Below are 5,499 nucleotides of genomic sequence, written 5' to 3'. Positions count from 1 at the left end.
GATTCATTCATCTTTTCTACTTCTTGAATTAGGGCTTCCATATCCACTTCATCAGAAGAACTATTTTCAGATAGCTCCATCAGTTTTTCAGCATGTTCTCTCCTTTTTGCCTGAGAGGCTTTATATTTAACCATAAGATCATCATAGGCTTGCTTAGATTGAGTGATCCGAAGAGTAAGTTCCCTCATAGTGTATTCCCCCATATCTCTTTCCAAGTGATTAGACTTACAGAAAGATTGGCTTTGATACCAATTGATGAATACTAAGAGGGGGGGGTGAATTAGTATGCCAAAAATATTTGCACTTAAACACTTTGCTAGACTAACAGTAAACTGGTAAAATAGTTTAGCAGACAAACCGATTAGCACACATGCAAACCAAATAGCAAATAATGCATTCACCCATAGAAGCACAAACACCATAACACAAGAGATTTTGACGTGGAAACCCAAATGGGGAAAACCACGGTGAGATGAAACTCACAAGTAACTATTTGCAGAATAGAAACCAAACTGGTTAAGGTCTTACAATGTTCTTTACTAGAATAGATCCTGTTAGGAATCTCAATCTCTGTTAGGAGATAAGTCTGATTAAAGACTACCTTGCTAGAGGATTTTAGATCCATGGATGTGAACCACCTTGTTAGAGGATTTACAAAAAGGCTTTTGGGCTTACCCGGTTAAGGGCTATAGACTTGTCAAAGATGTGAAAATCAACAAGTGAGTGATCTAGCTAATAGCACAGATTCCTTGGTTAGATCCTTGATAGCTCGTTCCTAATGCTTTCCAGTATTACTTCAGTCTTCTACACATTCAAACTCTCTCTAACTCATCAACCACCTTAAACCCTAGCAACAGCATCAACCACAACAACAACCTAAAACCCTAGACATGATGTCCTTATAAAGGAATCTGATTTCATGTCGGTCCAATAGGATTACAATACAATTTCCTAGGTTCAATGCATCTAGACATATTCTGTAACATGACACAAAAAGCATCGTTAAAGTGTCGGCACCGTCAAACAATCGGTGGATGGTAACTCATCACAGAGTATTACCAGTTCATACAAAATATTGGTTCAAGCAGAATACCGGTTGTTGTTTTGACAAAAATGAAGACTAGGAAATATGTGTTATGCTGCTTTGATCGTTCGTACCGTTTGAGATCCTCGAACCGCTTGGGGTCAACATACCGCTTCAGATCGGTAATCACTTTTTGCAAAACACCAATAGTCTAAGGACTATACTGCATCATATTGGTTGGAATGTGTACCGGTTGAGCTTTAACTGATACATACAAAAATGATCATAATGCAAGTGTATGTCCATCAATGACAATCACAACATAATCATCAAAAATGCCAACACACCCATCATTGATCAGTTGAGTACTCTTGTTACAACAATCAGTTTAGGGGCAACCGATCTAGAGAAGGTTGCAGTAAGGCAATATGAATCAAAGAGAGAAGAAAATTTAATAGAACAAATATCAGTTGGAAAAGTTGACCTCTCCACCTGAACAAAAGAAGTCAAAAATATACTGGTAGAAGTTGATGAATTACTAGTCAAATCTTCAAGTTTTACCGATTTAATCAAAGATCTAGAAGATAAAAGAAATCAGACTCAAAAAGAAATTCAAGATCTAATAAGTTATTTTGATCCTCTTACCAGTTCAGCATCAACTTTTACTAGTAATGTCAAACAGCTTAATCATGAAATCAAAAGGTTGAAAGAAGAAGAGGACAAACAAGGTCTTAGTTTGTTAGAGCTATAGTACTATCTGGCACCCATTATTGATTTCATGCAAATGAATATTAAAGAAGCAGAATGCCACATAGGTGAACTTGACTACAAGACAGTCGATGATATGGAGGTTTTTATTGCAGTTTTGCATGGACATTTCACCACCATGAAACTGGTAAAATATTCATTGGAATCCTCTTTGAAAGTAGCTCAAGAAAATTTCAAAGAGATTTTTGCTTTATTTTGACAAATTATTTTGTATAGTCTTTGCCATTGATGGCAAAAGGGGGTACATTGTAAACATTTTTGTAGTGTTTCCCACCGACACATTTTTGTAATGTCATTTTTTTTGTAATGTTTGCCACCAATACCAAATGGGGAGTTTCTTGGAATTTTGGTGTATTTTGTATGACCGGTGAATGATATGGTTGTCATTGTTGGCAACATCATCTTCCAAGTCTTCACAGTCTATCAGCAGTGAGTAGATCGGCACACAGGAGGTCAATTGGCAAGTAGTAAGTAGACTGGCTACAGGGCAAGCAGTGAGTAGACCGACACATAGGAGGTCAATCAGCAAGTAGTGAGTAGACCGGCATAGAAGAGGTCAACTGGCTAAGCAGTGAATAGATCGGTATATAGGAGGTAATCGGCTAGGTAGATTTTGATCAGTACACTGGTAGAGTCTGTAACAGACAGACTTGGTAATGTTCAGTTAACATCTAGTTAAACCGGTAGTCTTCTCTAGTCAATTGGTGGACTTATTGGCATGAATGACTATTTTGACAAAGATTCCTGAAATGATTTATGGAGAGTGATTTATGGCACGGTAACAGAATTTTGAATCTGAGGTTTTGGATAAAAATTTGGCTATAGAATCAAAGGTCAATAAATTCACTTTTATTAGGTTGTTGTTGCTATGAAAATAGATTTGACAAAGGCTGAACACAAGGGGAGTAGAGCAGAGTGCAGAGCTGAGGATCAAAAAACCAATAGAGTGTAGAGTCGAGGGTCAGAGAACCGGTAGAGTGCAAAGCTGAAGGTATAAGCATAAAACCGGTGTTGTGTAGAGAAGATACAACCAGTGCAGATAGAGTATGATTTTCAGTGTGATCTGATCAAGCTATCAGTAGCCACTCTAGCAAATCATCTTTGTTGCTTTCTAACCATTGCATCTAAAATCTCTTAATAGGGTGGAATTGATGAATACTAAGAGGGGGGGGTGAATTAGTATACCAAAAATTAATTAACTTAAACACTTAAGCAGTTGAGCAGTCAACCGATAAAACAGATTTACTAACAAATGGGTTAAAACAAATGCAAGCCAAACAACAAATAAGACATTCACCCACAAGAGCACAATCACCATAACACAAGAGGTTTTGATGTGGAAACCCAAATGGGAAAAAACATGGTGAGCTGAGACTCACAAGTAACTATCTGCAGAATAGAAACCAGACTGGTTAAGGTCAGACCAGTTAAGGTCATACAATGTTCTTCACTAGAACAGTTCCTATTAGGAATCTCAATCTTTGTTAGGAGATAAGTCCAATTAAAGACTACCTTGTGAGAGGATTTCAAATCCATAGTTGTGAATCACCTTGTTAGAGGATTTACAAAGGGTTTTCTGGGTGTACCCAGTTAAGGGTTTCAGACTTGTTGAAGATGTGAGTAATCAACAAGTGATTGATCTAGAAAATAGCACAGTTTGGTTGGTTAGATTCGTGATAGCTCATTGTTAATGCATTTCAGCATTACTTCAATCTTCAGTATATCCACACTCTGTTTCTTCACATGGACTTGACCTTCTCTACTATGATCGCACATACAAAAACCTCATCAATCACCTTAAACCCTGACAACTCCTAAAACCCCAGACATGATGTCCTTAAAAAGGAAACTAATTTCATGTCGGTCCAATAGGATTACATTGCAAGTTCCTAAGTTCATTGCATCTAGACACATTTGGTAACACGACACAAAATCACCACCAAAATGTCGGTGGATGGTAACTCATCACAAAAATACCAATTGGTAACTCATCATAGAGTAATACCGGTTCATACATTTTACCGATTACCGGTTGTCAAAGATGAAGATTGGGAAAATGATAACTATCACTTTAGTTCCTTCATTCCGCTTGAGATCCTCGAACCGCTTGAAGTCTTCATACCGCTTGAGATCGGTAAACACTTTCTGCAAAACACCGATAGTCTAAAGACTATAATACCTAATACCGGTTGGAACAAATATTAGTTGAGCATAACTCATACATACAAAAAGTGATCTCAAAGCAAGTGTGTGTCCATCAATGACAAACACAACATCATCATAAATAATTCCAATAGGAATTTAACAAACCCCATTGTAAAAATCCCTTAACCGGGTGTCATCTTAACTAATGATTTTAAGACCTTTAACAACGCTACCTTTAACAGGGTAAAGGCACTGACAAGCCTTAACCAAAATCCCTTAACCAGGTGGAACTTAATCGTGTCTTTGTAATCTCCTAACAGGGATGGCTCCTCATTGGGCGTACTTCAAAAGAGTACAAATTTTGTGAGTTCCTACTCACACCGTAGTTTTCTCCCATTTGGGTTTCCATGGGATAAATCTTGGTGTCACTGTGTATCTTTTCATTCATGCATATTCTTCTGCAATAATTATTTAGAGTGATGAATGTTAAGTTAGTACAAACTTGAGTTAAAAGTCTTAATTGGGTAAAACCGGTAAAGTGTTGATTCACCCCTCCCCTCTCAGTATCGGTTGGGACTAAGAGTAACACAATAAAAAATTAGAATGATTGTAACACAATTACAATGTGCACAAAATAACATTAAGAAGAAGATAACTAATACAATGTTATTTATGAAACCAAAATTGTATCAAATGAAGACAAATACAATGTTAAAGGGACAAAGAAAAACAATTATCATAATTAAATATAAATGAGTTCACACAATTAACACAAACTTACATGAATATAAATTTGATTGAACCTAATGTACCATCTACATCCTCTCTCTTCCATAATGCATCTATGATTGCCTCATGCTCTTCTATTGAAAGTGTCCACAATACCTTATTAGCAGGTCTACCTTTGTATCTTTCTAATTTGATGTTTGTTGCCACTACCAAATGAGAATAGTGTATAATCTTGTTTTCTGATTGGTAGTCTTGATAAGCTGGTAAGCCATTCCTTCTTGTTAAGTATTTGCGTAGCCATGTGCCAACTACCACAACAGACCCAACTAGATACTGAAAACCATCATCATCTACTTGATCACATATCAACTTTTCCTAGGTTCTACACATCTAACTAGCCAATACTCAACCTACTCATCATTATCCTCAAGTGCAACAACAACATACACATGTCCAAGAAAATAAATATAAGTACATGTACAAATAAAACTTGTTATTATTTATAATTCAAATACAATCATAAATTATATGACAATATATTAAAATATATAATTTAAAGTTATAAACAAGAAATTGAATTAAATTACCAGGTTGTATGAGGTCTAAAACACGATCATAATCTAGCTGACTCATTGATTGTATCACAATCATATCTTGGAAGGATATTCTCCTCTTTAACTAGCCAGAAGAAATGTCTAATTGTAGAGTTTTGACTTGATTCTATGGATAAATTTGCACTGCACCAATCCACAATTGCACTTGCATTTTTAAATTTAGCCTTTTCCTCGAATTTGAGTTGATCTCTGCAAAGGGCCCTTTTAACACATGCACCA

Source organism: Cryptomeria japonica, chromosome 7 (genome assembly GCF_030272615.1).
Source record: "Cryptomeria japonica chromosome 7, Sugi_1.0, whole genome shotgun sequence".
Classification (NCBI taxonomy): domain Eukaryota; kingdom Viridiplantae; phylum Streptophyta; class Pinopsida; order Cupressales; family Cupressaceae; genus Cryptomeria; species Cryptomeria japonica.
This window is presented reverse-complemented; position numbering follows the sequence as displayed.